Source organism: Gnatocerus cornutus, unplaced genomic scaffold (genome assembly GCF_029298725.1).
Source record: "Gnatocerus cornutus isolate USDA-ARS CGAHR unplaced genomic scaffold, icGnaCorn1.1 ctg00000163.1, whole genome shotgun sequence".
NCBI lineage: Eukaryota > Metazoa > Arthropoda > Insecta > Coleoptera > Tenebrionidae > Gnatocerus > Gnatocerus cornutus.
Window position 1 is genome coordinate 32501 of NW_028275500.1, and position 15000 is coordinate 47500.

The 15000-nt window shown below is 39.7% G+C and overlaps 3 non-coding genes across 3 annotated transcripts in view; all 3 read right to left on the reverse strand.

The window, feature by feature from the left end:
• The window catches only part of LOC148165861 (large subunit ribosomal RNA), a 4039-nt gene extending 3546 nt beyond the window's left edge, over nt 1–493 (reverse strand). The window contains exon 1 of the ribosomal RNA XR_015771111.1: nt 1–493. This exon is cut by the window's left edge and continues 3546 nt beyond it. This is a non-coding gene — a ribosomal RNA (large subunit ribosomal RNA).
• A 658-nt stretch (nt 494–1151) lies between these two features.
• On the reverse strand, nt 1152–1308 carry LOC148165862 (5.8S ribosomal RNA). The gene has a single exon (XR_015771113.1). It is a non-coding gene; the product is annotated as a 5.8S ribosomal RNA (ribosomal RNA).
• A 1616-nt stretch (nt 1309–2924) lies between these two features.
• Nucleotides 2925–4845, reverse strand: LOC148165863 (small subunit ribosomal RNA). The gene has a single exon (XR_015771106.1). It is a non-coding gene; the product is annotated as a small subunit ribosomal RNA (ribosomal RNA).
• Nucleotides 4846–15000: the final 10155 nt, after the last annotated feature.

Sequence of the window (15000 nt, forward strand, 5' to 3'; positions counted from 1 at the left end):
AGCGCCGCCATCGAGTCACGCTGAATCTCCCCTTTCGACCTTTCGGGTTTCTCAGGTTTACCCCTGAACGGTTTCACGTACTATTGAACTCTCTCTTCAAAGTTCTTTTCAACTTTCCCTCACGGTACTTGTTCGCTATCGGTCTCGTGGTCATATTTAGCCTTAGATGGAGTTTACCACCCACTTAGGGCTGCACTCTCAAGCAACCCGACTCTGAGGAGAGATCCTCCCGTTATCGGCAGCGGTCGCTACGGGCCTGGCACCCTCTATGGGCTGTGGCCCCGTTCAAGATGGACTTGGACGCGCCGCACGATCTCGGGATGACGGATCCTCCCTAACACCACATTTCCCGGCGTCCGGTTTCGGCCGCGGGATTCGGTGCTGGGCTTCTCCCTGTTCGCTCGCCGCTACTGAGGGAATCCTAGTTAGTTTCTTTTCCTCCGCTTAGTAATATGCTTAAATTCAGCGGGTAGTCTCACCTGCTCTGAGGTCGCATATGAAAAATAAAAATTTTTCATTCGGTCATTTCGACGATCACGACACGTCTCCCATTCCTTGCTATACGTGTTCGTCATTTTTCTTTTTAAAAAATGGCTAAGTTTACAGAAACGCTTACGATCTGACGTCTGTCGCGATTTGCATTACACGTCTCGGACACGACGACCGTCTATAACGTTCTCAACCTTAAAACGCCATTTTTTTTTTTAAATGACGACATGTTGAAGAAATAGGACGTGCTACGCCGAAAGACCAGCCAACAACTACAACAAGTAGTAGTTGGTCGCTTTCGCGTCTTAAGATGTCGCGCAAATTTACTCGCTGCACGAGAAACGCACACAAACACACGATTCTACGACACACCACGCAAGAACATGTGCCGACGTAAACACTTTCGTATTTATGATTCGCAAGGTGGACGTCCGACGGACTTTGTAAAAAAAAAATACAAAGCATACCCGTCCCGTCCTTTTTGACGAAAAAACACGCTCGAGTAAACGTCTCGGCACACGTTCGAGGCGTGCGTCGTTATATCGTGACGTAAGTGACGATCACGTACATTAATGAGTACCTATTCGACGCGTCGCAACACATCCAACACGCTCCGACGTTTTCGTCCGAAAACGAAAACCGAGCAGTCTTTGAAATTGACACGACCCTCAGCCAGGAGTGGTCCGGGAACATTATATCCGAGGACCGCAATGTGCGTTCGAAATGTCGATGTTCATGTGTCCTGCAGTTCACAAGTTGACGCGCAATTAGCTGCGTTCTTCATCGACCCACGAGCCAAGTGATCCACCGTTCAGGGTAATCTTTTTAAAATTTAAACGCTCGTTCCACAAGAACCCCGATCATGCCGATCGTCCAGCTGTCTATACACGTCTTGCAAAAATTTTTGCGTACGTGCGTACATCCGAAACGAAAATGATCTTCGTGGTTCCGAAACGTGCCACGTCTAAAATTTCGGTGTTGTGGTATGGATATTTATGATTCTCGCTCTTAATTGTCTTTCGTCCGTACTTTCTCGTCTGAAAGGGAACGCGATCGTCGGTCTCAGTTTTACGCGTACGAAAAAATTAAAAAAAATATTAACCCAAACACAAATTTGTATCCGCGCACCGAAAAAGAAGCACTTTTCTTTTTCACGCGGTCTCCGCTTTTACACGCAAAGTACGAGCATGTATGTGTGAAGATGGGACATGTTCGATACGATTTTAATTAGGAATTTGCCAATTTCCTTTTTCTCAGCAATAATTTTAATAAATAATGCTGCTTTCTCTCATAAACTACATTTTCGGTAGTTTTCCTTTATTGTGTCTTTCATTTAGTGTGCGTGTGTCAAGCACTTTAAAAAGTGTGACGAAGAGACGGTTTTTGATCGATCGGAATCAACACATCATTACATCATCGTACTCGTTATGAAAAAGCGAATTAGTATCCGCCGTAAGCGAAAAGAGATTTTCGCGGGCGGTCTTTGTGTTCGTGTTTCAATTTTCTTTCTATATTTTTTCGTCGCCAAACCGAAGACAGATCGTGAATTTTGACGAAAAAATCTATAGACGTGCCAGACTGAGCGTCTAACATAAAATCCTCAAGTTTACCGTTCTATATCGTGACTTAATGACGATTGACGGTGTATATAATTTTGAAATGGTGCAGTCGTACGCTCCGTAAAGAGAATTTTACCGTTTCTAACGAAATCACTTTACCACATCTACCAAAAACATTAAAAAAGCAAGGTGTGATGTGTGTGTGATCGCTCGTTTAACGGCGCTTTCAAAAAACTCTTTGAAGCGTCTAACGACGAACATCATTCACGCGAATCGTAAAATCGGGAGCGTTTCTCGCCGGTCCCGTAGCCGGGCGTAAATCATTTAAAACCCACGGAGTCGTAACCTAATTCGACACCTGCGATTTTCTTCTTTCTCGACTACTCTGCTACATCCTCTCCGTGTGTCCGAAAAAAGAGGACTTCTAACGTCTTTCGACTTTCGCGGTGGAGTTCACAACTTTCCGCGATCCGGTCGAAAAACCGAAAGCGTCCCTCCTTTTTTCCATCATTGGAAAAGATCGAGAGATAGTACAAAAAAAATCAAAAAATCTAGGTACCCGAAGAAACAGCCGTATGCCCGAGCGAATTCGGTTTTTCTCGTTCAAAAAAGGTGAAAAACTCGATCGCAAGGACCGGCGCTGCGGGCCAGCGTAACGCTATTGTTTTTCCGAATATGTACGATTCGTAGTTCAAAACGTCGTACACACGGTGTTTCAAAAAGAAACAAGCAACGGCACGACAAAAGATCGTGCCGTCGACTCCATGTCATCGACGACGGTGTTGTAAAAACATAAAGTGTACATCGACACGATCAAATAAAAATGCATAATAATAAATTATACATATGTCAAAATTCGTGTGTACGAGGACACGTTAATGATCCTTCCGCAGGTTCACCTACGGAAACCTTGTTACGACTTTTACTTCCTCTAAATGATCAAGTTTGGTCATCTTCCCAGCGACATCGACGACGTCGAAACGCCATCGCGTACCGGTCCGAAGACCTCACTAAATCATTCAATCGGTAGTAGCGACGGGCGGTGTGTACAAAGGGCAGGGACGTAATCAACGCGAGCTTATGACTCACGCTTACTGGGAATTCCTCGTTCATGGGGAACAATTGCAAGCCCCAATCCCTAGCACGAAGGAGGTTCAGCGGGTTACCCGGACCGCTCGGTCAGGGAGGACACGCTGATTCCTTCAGTGTAGCGCGCGTGCGGCCCAGAACATCTAAGGGCATCACAGACCTGTTATTGCTCAATCTCGTGCGGCTAGAAGCCGCCTGTCCCTCTAAGAAGAATTGTTTGTACGCCGACAGTAAAAACCGCGCACGACCACCGGGCGAACCCAGGATCGACGGGCCTTTGGGATGTCGAAATACGCCTATTTAGCAGGCTAGAGTCTCGTTCGTTATCGGAATTAACCAGACAAATCGCTCCACCAACTAAGAACGGCCATGCACCACCACCCACCGAATCAAGAAAGAGCTCTCAATCTGTCAATCCTTCCGGTGTCCGGGCCTGGTGAGGTTTCCCGTGTTGAGTCAAATTAAGCCGCAGGCTCCACTCCTGGTGGTGCCCTTCCGTCAATTCCTTTAAGTTTCAGCTTTGCAACCATACTTCCCCCGGAACCCAAAAGCTTTGGTTTCCCGGAAGCTGCCCGCCGAGTCATCGGAAGAACGTCGGCGGATCGCTAGCTGGCATCGTTTATGGTTAGAACTAGGGCGGTATCTGATCGCCTTCGAACCTCTAACTTTCGTTCTTGATCAATGAAAGCGTTTTTGGCAAATGCTTTCGCTTCTGTCCGTCTTGCGACGATCCAAGAATTTCACCTCTAACGTCGCAATACGAATGCCCCCATCCGTTCCTATTAATCATTACCTCGGGGTTCCGAAAACCAACAAAATAGAACCGAGGTCCTATTCCATTATTCCATGCACACAGTATTCAGGCGAAGTTTTAGCCTGCTTTAAGCACTCTAATTTGTTCAAAGTAAACGTGCCGGCCCACCTCGACACTCAATGAAGAGCACCGCGGCGGGATTGAGTTGGGCCGCCCTCTCGAGCTAAGCCCACCGGCAGGACGTCCCGCGGCACGCCAGTTGACACCGCGAACGATGAACCGGCGGCGCGGGACACAGATTCGACTACGAGCTTTTTAACCGCAACAACTTTAATATACGCTATTGGAGCTGGAATTACCGCGGCTGCTGGCACCAGACTTGCCCTCCAATTGATCCTCGTTAAAGGGTTTAGAGTGTACTCATTCCGATTACGGGGCCTCGGATGAGTCCCGTATCGTTATTTTTCGTCACTACCTCCCCGTGCCGGGAGTGGGTAATTTGCGCGCCTGCTGCCTTCCTTGGATGTGGTAGCCGTTTCTCAGGCTCCCTCTCCGGAATCGAACCCTGATTCCCCGTTACCCGTTACAACCATGGTAGGCGCAGAACCTACCATCGACAGTTGATAAGGCAGACATTTGAAAGATGCGTCGCCGGTGCGAGACCGTGCGATCAGCGTAAAGTTATTCAGAGTCACCAAGTTGTACGATGACGGAGACCGCCACCGATTGGTTTTGATCTAATAAAAGCGCTCCTTCCGTTTCCGGTTGGAGCTCTGTTTGCATGTATTAGCTCTAGAATTACCACAGTTATCCAAGTAAATGTGGGTACGATCTAAGGAACCATAACTGATTTAATGAGCCTTTCGCGGTTTCACCTTAATTTGGCTTGTACTGAGACATGCATGGCTTAATCTTTGAGACAAGCATATGACTACTGGCAGGATCAACCAGGGAACTGCGTTCTTGTTTTAAAATAAGAGAGTTTTAGTCTTTCTTTCCTTCTAGTCATATAAGCTACAATAATCGTAGAATTTCGGAAAGACACCTGCTGCTCTTATAAAAAACTGAACACTTTCCTATTATTGTTTTGAAGAAAGTGTGCGTGTCTGCGAAACGAAAACCTCGTAAGAAGAGACGTAACGCCACGCGATCTTTCTGGATGGAAAATTTTTCGACATTTTTTTCACATCATCCTTGATTGAATCTCCTGCAACAATTTTATTCTTATTCATCCGTTCTAAGTTGTCGTCGTCGTCGAAATAAATAATTTGTACACACTTCGGGGTACACGTTTGTCAAAATTCATGAAATGCAACGTAACATTTTTACTTTAATAAATTTTTACAGTGCATTCAGATCGACTAAACGAACAACGACGGATGAATTGATTTATGGATTTTTATTTGTTGCGACTCATCGGAGGAGAGAGTGAAGAAAAAATAATCCAATATCATGGTTACGGAATAATTTTCTATGACTTTTTCATCCTTGTTTGAATCTTGCAACAATTAATTTTATTCATCCGTTCTAAGTTGTCGTCGTCGTCGAAATAAATAATTTGTACACATTTCGGTACACGTTTGTCAAAATTCATGAAATGCAAACGTAACATTTTACTTTAATAAATTTTTACAGTGCATTCAGATCGACTAAACGAACAACGACGGATGGATTACTTATTTTTGTTGCGACTCATCGGACGAAAAGTAGAAACATAATCCTCCATTGTAATATAGTTTTTACGGAAAATTTTTCTTTTATTTTATATCCTTGATTGAATGCTGCATTTTATCCGTCTTTTTTTCGTCAAAAACAGAGATCAATGCGATTCATCGGACGAAGAAATAATTTCCCAGTTCAAAATTTAGAGATTTTTGGGCACATCGACTTGAAATTTTATCGTAAAGAAAAAATATCGTCGTCGACAAGCAAAAGTTCAAACATTCTCCATACTCTTCGCTAGATTGAAAGCGACGGTTTATTGTGAGATTTCTCTTTAGAAATATTCACACGTTACGAGTTTATGAAATTTTATTTATTTCAAAATTCTCGCTCGGACTTTAGTGAGTTGACGCATTTGTTAATTTTTGGTCGTTCTGACACGAACACATAAAATCTTTGATTGCATTTGGACCGCTAACATAGAAACGCTCGCCGCATCCGCAATCTCGCTGTGCATGGTCAATGGCAAGATTTGTCATCCCTCAAACGATGGTGGGTCCACAGGGTACACATTCCGGCCATCGTCCCAACTACGGGTAAGTCGCGGTGTACGAGAGGTAACAAGATAATCGGACGCACATAAAATCACATTTCGATCGTACGCTTTTGTCCGCTGCTACATACCACCACTACTATCCCTATATATGCCAGCGCGGCAGCGTTCAGCTCTGAATCACTCGATGCGCGAAACGGTCGAAATCCCATAGCGCGCCGGCCGCTCGCTATGGGCGAGGGGTCGGGTAAATCGGTCTGATCGCTCGGTGCAAAAGTCCGTTTGGGTACTTAGAGACGGAATTTTAAAATTCTGATTTCGCAGATCAATTTCAAGGGTCATTAGGACTCGAATGCCGTTAACGGTGTTTTGAAAAAAATATTTTTTACGTTTTTACGGCATTTCGACCGAACACCTCAGTTCCGACTTCGGACTTAGAATAATTTTCATCAAAATTTCGAACGCCTCAGTTTCCAGAGGGTTTTAGATCCCGTTTAGTTAGGGGTTTGAAATTATCACAGCCACCCTTGTTTGGTGTTAGTTCGACCGTAACTTTTGTTCGTTTGCATTTAATTTCGATTTTTCTGGGACTTTTGGTCAATGTAAATTTATCAACCGCTACACTTCCGACTTCGGACTTAGACGAATGAGCGCCGAACGCTACAGTTTCGACTTCGGACTTAGAAAAATTTCGCTCGACCGCCACAGTTTCGAATTGGACTTAGAAAAATTTCGGTCGAACGCCTCAGTTTCGAATCGGACTTAGAAAAATTTTGGTCGACCGCTACAGTTTCGACTTCGGACTTAGAAAAATTTCGTTCGAACGCTACAGTTTCGACTTCGGACTTGGAAAAATTTCGCTCGACCGCCACAGTTCCAACATGAGACTTAGAAAAATTTTTATCAAAAATTCGAACACCTCAGTTTCGACTACGGACTTAGAAAAATTTCGCTCGACCGCCACAGTTCCTATTTCGGACTTAGAAAAATTTTCATCAAAATTTCGAACGCCTCAGTTTCCAGAGGGTTTTAGATCCCGTTTAATTAGAAGCTTGAAATTATAAAATCTACCTTCTATCGATGTTAGTTCGACCCAAACATTTGTTCGTTTGCATTTAATTTCGATTTTTCTCGTACTTTTGGTCAATGTAAATTTGTCAACCGCTACACTTCCGACTTCGGACTTAGACGAATGAGCGCCGAACGCTACAGTTTCGACTTCGGACTTAGAAAAATTTCGTTCGAACGCTACAGTTTCGACTTCGGACTTGGAAAAATTTCGCTCGACCGCCACAGTTCCAACATGAGACTTAGAAAAATTTTTATCAAAAATTCGAACACCTCAGTTTCGACTACGGACTTAGAAAAATTTCGCTCGACCGCCACAGTTCCTATTTCGGACTTAGAAAAATTTTCATCAAAATTTCGAACGCCTCAGTTTCCAGAGGGTTTTAGATCCCGTTTAATTAGGAGCTTGAAATTATAAAATCTACCTTCTATCGATGCTAGTTCGACCCAAACATTTGTTCGTTTGGATTTAATTTCGATTTTTCTCGGACTTTTGGTCAATGTAAATTTGTCAACCGCTACACTTCCGAGTTCGGACTTAGACGAATGAGCGCCGAACGCTACAGTTTCGACTTCGGACTTAGAAAAATTTTGTTCGAACGCTACAGTTTCGAATTGGACTTGGAAAAATTTCGGTCGAACGCCTCAGTTTCGAATCGGACTTAGAAAAATTTTGGTCGACCGCTACAGTTTCGACTTCGGACTTGGAAAAATTTCGATCGAACGCCACAGTTCCGACTTTTTTTCGAAACTGTAGCGTTCAGTCAAATTGCCGTAAAAACGTAAAAAACTTTTTTTACAAAACATGGTCGACAGCATTCGAGTCCTAATAATCCTTGAAATTGATCTGCGAAATCAGAATTTTAAAATTCCGTCTCTAAGTACCCAAACGGACTTTTGCACCGAGCGATCAGACCGTTTTACTCTACCCCTCGCCCATAGCGAGCGGCCGGCGCACTATGGGATTTCGATCGTTTCACGCATCGAGCGATTCAGAGCTGATCGCTGCCGCGGTGGCATATATAGGGAGTAGTGATGGTAAGTGGCAGCGATGACGGACAAGTACGCACGATGAATGGATTGACATGAAATCAAATGTGCGCGTCCGTACGATCTGTTACCTCTCGTACATCGCGACCCCGTTTAATGATATTATGCTAAATTAAAAATAAAAATACATCGATGAAATAAAAAGTGGTAAGTCTCTAGAAAGACAATATACCGCTGTGAATAAAAATTTCTCGATGAATAGCGAAATGTGAATTAGTCCGCCTGTAACGTGCATTTTGCGAACGAATTAGCTAATTCACCGCTAGTTAAAAAACGTGACCACCCAGTGCTCTTATCCAAAGTCGTCTGCAAATGAGATGAAATTAATAATCTTGACTCTAATGCAGACGACAAATTGAATTGAATAATTTACTTGAATAATGTGACGGATCTATAAAATAAAACACAAAGCCCGAAACACCAAGCAGTAAAAATCTCGATTATTGTTCCGCCCGTTGAAAAACAAAAGATCCGTCACATGGTAAGCAGAACTGGTGAAAATTGTGAAAGACTTGTTTCTCCTCCGATAACAAGCTTGAATTAAATATGATCGAGTGAATGATATTGGAAACCAAAGAACGAAACTGAGGAGAAGCAAATGTTCAGTAATATATTATGAATAATTATAATATTAATATAAATAATAATATTATATTAAAAATGGGAATTGTATGTGGTTGATGGAAAAAGTTTTTTTTTCTGTTGACCGCTACAGTTCCCAATTTGGACTTAAAAAAAAAAAAAAAAAAAAAAAAAAAAATTGTGTATACGGAAGGTAAAAAGCAAAAAATAAAATATTTTATTATTTTTTTTACTTTTTTTACGGGTCCCTACCGCTACAGTTCCCACTGAATGTGTCCTTTTCGCGCTAAGTCCATGCAGTCGCTACAGTTCCGAAACTGGACTTGTAAAAATTTCGACATTTTTGAACGCATCAGTTCCGAACGAGGTTTCAAAACTGTAGCGTTCGGTGTAAACGTATCAGTTCCGAATGAGTTTTCGCAACTGTGGCGTTTCATTTTTGTGCTTTCATGGTTGCATAAACAATCGCCAGTGTGAACGCTTCAGTTCCGAATGAGTTTTCGAAACTGTAGCGTTTCATATTTGTGCTTTCATGGTTGCATAAGCAATCGCCAGTGTGAACGCTTCAGTTCCGAATAGATTTTCGAAACTGTAGCGTTCAATGTGAACGCTTCAGTTCCGACTTTGGACTTAGAATAATTTTCATCAAAATTCGAACGCCACAGTTTCGAAAGGGTTTTAGATCCCGTTCAGTTAGGGACTTAAAATTATGACATCCACTTTCGATTAATGTTAGTTCGGTCCGAACTTTTGTTCATTTTCATTTAATTTCAATTTTTCTCGGACTTTTGGTCTTTGTTAATTTTGTCCTTTCGAAACTGTAACGTTCAATGTGAACGCTTCAGTTCCGAATAAATTCTCGAAACTGTAACGTTCAAAGTGAACGCCTCAGTTCCGAATAGATTCTCGAAACTGTAGCGTTCAATGTGAACGCTTCAGTTCCGAATAGATTCTCGAAACTGTAGCGTTCAATGTGAACGCTTCAGTTCCGAATAGATTCTCGAAACTGTAGCGTTCAATGTGAACGCTTCAGTTCCGACTTTGGACTTGGAATAATTTTCATCAAAATTCGAACGCCACAGTTTCGAAAGGGTTTTAGATCCCGTTTAGTTAGGGACTTAAAATTATGACATCCACTTTCGATTAATGTTAGTTCGGTCCGAACTTTTGTTCGTTTTCATTTAATTTCGATTTTTCTCGGACATTTAGACTATGCGAATTTTAGATTTTTCAAGCTGTAGCGTTTGGCGAGAACGCCGCAGTTACGGACAGGTTTTGTGTCAGACTTTCAATAATCTGAAAAAACTCCGAAAAAAAGAAAATAATTAGTGTTTTCATGGTTGCATAACAATTTAAAATTCATGCACAAAAATAATCCATCTATATTTCCGTTATTCAAGAATGCAAAGGAAAGACGAAAGTTCGGCAACAATTAGTTTAAGCGGTTGCATAACCATTCAAACGTTATGCTTAAACACAATCCATTTACGATATATAATAAAAATAAAGCTTTATTATCAACTTTGAAGTCCATTCTATTGCTGATCTTTAGACCTATAGATTAGGTCAAGATGTCAAATGTCAAAAAACAACTACAGGTTCCTGTATTTGTAGCAATGCTGGCGCCATCTGTAGAACAGTTACCTAAACTTGAAAGTCAAAAAAATTACAGCTTTCTGTAACTATTAATGTTGGTATCGCCACCTGTTAGTCGAAAACATAATTTAGTGGCGCCATCTATATGACAGGTCTGGAACTTCACAAATGTCAAAAATTACTGGTTTTTACTTTATTTACATATTTTTTTTGAAATTTGGCGCCCATTTTGACCCAAAAGTGGCGCCATCTATGTGTCAGGTCTGGAACTTCATAAATGTCAAAAATTACAAGATTCTGGGTTCATTTACGTATTTTTCTTGAATTTTAAGCATAATTTGACCTGACCTGACCCTAAAATGGCGTCATCTATGTGTCAGGTCTGGAACTTCAGAAATGTCAAAAATTACTGTTTTTTCCTTTATTTTACATATTGTTTTTGAATTTCGGCGCCTATTTTGACTCAAAAATGGCGCCATCTAAATGACAGGTCTGGAACTTCAGAAATGTCAAAAATTACAAGATTCTGGGAAGATTCTGGGTTAATTTACGTATTTTTCTTGAATTTTAAGCATAATTTGACCTGACCTGACCCTAAAATGGCGTCATCTATGTGTCAGGTCTGGAACTTCAGAAATGTCAAAAATTACTGTTTTTTCCTTTATTTTACATATTGTTTTTGAATTTCGGCGCCTATTTTGACTCAAAAATGGCGCCATCTAAATGACAGGTCTGGAACTTCAGAAATGTCAAAAATTACAAGATTCTGGGAAGATTCTGGGTTAATTTACGTATTTTTCTTGAATTTTAAGCATAATTTGACCTGACCTGACCCTAAAATGGCGCCATCTATGTGTCAGGTCTGGAACTTCAGAAATGTCAAAAATTACTGTTTTTTCCTTTATTTTACATATTGTTTTTGAATTTTGGCGCCTATTTTGACTCAAAAATGGCGCCATCTATATGACAGGTCTGGAACTTCAGAAATGTCAAAAATTACAAGATTCTGGGTTAATTTACGTATTTTTTTTGAATGTTAAGCATAATTTGACCTGACCTGACCCTAAAATGGCGCCATCTATGTGTCAGGTCTGGAACTTCATAAATGTCAAAAATTACTGTTTTTCCTTTATTTTACATATTGTTTTTGAATTTTGGCGCCTATTTTAACTCAAAAATGGCGCCATCTATATGACAGGTCTGGAACTTCAGAAATGTCAAAAATTACAAGATTCTGTGTTAATTTACGTATTTTTCTTGAATTTTAAGCATAATTTGACCTAACTGACCCTAAAATGGCGCCATCTATGTGTCAGGTCTGGAACTTCATAAATGTCAAAAATTACTGTTTTTCCTTTATTTTACATATTGTTTTTGAATTTTGGCGCCTATTTTGACTCAAAAATGGCGCCATCTATGTGACAGGTCTGGAACTTCACAAATGTCAAAAATTACTGTTTTTTCCTATATTTTACATATTGTTTTTGAATTTTGGCGCCTATTTTAACTCAAAAATGGCGCCATCTATGTGACAGGTCTGGAACTTCAGAAATGTCAAAAATTACAAGATTCTGGGAAGATTCTGGGTTAATTTACGTATTTTTCTTGAATTTTAAGCATAATTTGACCTGACCTGACCCTAAAATGGCGCCATCTATGTGTCAGGTCTGGAACTTCAGAAATGTCAAAAATTACTGTTTTTTCCTTTATTTTACATATTGTTTTTGAATTTTGGCGCCTATTTTGACTCAAAAATGGCGCCATCTATATGACAGGTCTGGAACTTCAGAAATGTCAAAAATTACAAGATTCTGGGTTAATTTACGTATTTTTTTTGAATGTTAAGCATAATTTGACCTGACCTGACCCTAAAATGGCGCCATCTATGTGTCAGGTCTGGAACTTCAGAAATGTCAAAAATTACTGTTTTTTCCTTTATTTTACATATTGTTTTTGAATTTTGGCGCCTATTTTGACTCAAAAATGGCGCCATCTATGTGACAGGTCTGGAACTTCACAAATGTCAAAAATTACAAGATTCTGGGAAGATTCTGGGTTAATTTACGTATTTTTCTTGAATTTTAAGCATAATTTGACCTGACCTGACCCTAAAATGGCGCCATCTATGTGTCAGGTCTGGAACTTCAGAAATGTCAAAAATTACTGTTTTTTCCTTTATTTTACATATTGTTTTTGAATTTTGGCGCCTATTTTGACTCAAAAATGGCGCCATCTATATGACAGGTCTGGAACTTCAGAAATGTCAAAAATTACAAGATTCTGGGTTAATTTACGTATTTTTTTTGAATGTTAAGCATAATTTGACCTGACCTGACCCTAAAATGGCGCCATCTATGTGTCAGGTCTGGAACTTCAGAAATGTCAAAAATTACTGTTTTTTCCTTTATTTTACATATTGTTTTTGAATTTTGGCGCCTATTTTGACTCAAAAATGGCGCCATCTATGTGACAGGTCTGGAACTTCACAAATGTCAAAAATTACTGTTTTTTCCTATATTTTACATATTGTTTTTGAATTTTGGCGCCTATTTTAACTCAAAAATGGCGCCATCTATATGACAGGTCTGGAACTTCAGAAATGTCAAAAATTACAAGATTCTGGGTTAATTTACGTATTTTTCTTGAATTTTAAGCATAATTTGACCTGACCTGACCCTAAAATGGCGTCATCTATGTGTCAGGTCTGGAACTTCAGAAATGTCAAAAATTACTGTTTTTTCCTTTATTTTACATATTGTTTTTGAATTTCGGCGCCTATTTTGACTCAAAAATGGCGCCATCTAAATGACAGGTCTGGAACTTCAGAAATGTCAAAAATTACAAGATTCTGGGAAGATTCTGGGTTAATTTACGTATTTTTCTTGAATTTTAAGCATAATTTGACCTGACCTGACCCTAAAATGGCGCCATCTATGTGTCAGGTCTGGAACTTCAGAAATGTCAAAAATTACTGTTTTTTCCTTTATTTTACATATTGTTTTTGAATTTTGGCGCCTATTTTGACTCAAAAATGGCGCCATCTATATGACAGGTCTGGAACTTCAGAAATGTCAAAAATTACAAGATTCTGGGTTAATTTACGTATTTTTTTTGAATGTTAAGCATAATTTGACCTGACCTGACCCTAAAATGGCGCCATCTATGTGTCAGGTCTGGAACTTCATAAATGTCAAAAATTACTGTTTTTTCCTTTATTTTACATATTGTTTTTGAATTTTGGCGCCTATTTTGACTCAAAAATGGCGCCATCTATATGACAGGTCTGGAACTTCAGAAATGTCAAAAATTACAAGATTCTGGGTTAATTTACGTATTTTTCTTGAATTTTAAGCATAATTTGACCTAACTGACCCTAAAATGGCGCCATCTATGTGTCAGGTCTGGAACTTCATAAATGTCAAAAATTACTGTTTTTCCTTTATTTTACATATTGTTTTTGAATTTTGGCGCCTATTTTGACTCAAAAATGGCGCCATCTATGTGACAGGTCTGGAACTTCACAAATGTCAAAAATTACTGTTTTTTCCTATATTTTACATATTGTTTTTGAATTTTGGCGCCTATTTTAACTCAAAAATGGCGCCATCTATGTGACAGGTCTGGAACTTCAGAAATGTCAAAAATTACAAGATTCTGGGAAGATTCTGGGTTAATTTACGTATTTTTCTTGAATTTTAAGCATAATTTGACCTGACCTGACCCTAAAATGGCGCCATCTATGTGTCAGGTCTGGAACTTCAGAAATGTCAAAAATTACTGTTTTTTCCTTTATTTTACATATTGTTTTTGAATTTTGGCGCCTATTTTGACTCAAAAATGGCGCCATCTATATGACAGGTCTGGAACTTCACAAATGTCAAAAATTACAAGATTCTGGGTTAATTTACGTATTTTTCTTGAATTTTAAGCATAATTTGACCTAACTGACCCTAAAATGGCGCCATCTATGTGTCAGGTCTGGAACTTCATAAATGTCAAAAATTACTGTTTTTCCTATATTTTACATATTGTTTTTGAATTTTGGCGCCTATTTTGACTCAAAAATGGCGCCATCTATGTGACAGGTCTGGAACTTCACAAATGTCAAAAATTACTGTTTTTTCCTATATTTTACATATTGTTTTTGAATTTTGGCGCCTATTTTAACTCAAAAATGGCGCCATCTATATGACAGGTCTGGAACTTCAGAAATGTCAAAAATTACAAGATTCTGGGTTAATTTACGTATTTTTCTTGAATTTTAAGCATAATTTGACCTAACTGACCCTAAAATGGCGCCATCTATGTGTCAGGTCTGGAACTTCATAAATGTCAAAAATTACAAGATTCTGGGTTCATTTACGTATTTTTCTTGAATTTTAAGCATAATTTGACCTGACCTGACCCTAAAATGGCGCCATCTATGTGTCAGGTCTGGAACTTCATAAATGTCAAAAATTACTGTTTTTCCTTTATTTTACATATTGTTTTTTAATTTTGGCGCCTATTTTGACTCAAAAATGGCGCCATCTATATGACAGGTCTGGAACTTCAGAAATGTCAAAAATTACAAGATTCTGGGTTAATTTACGTATTTT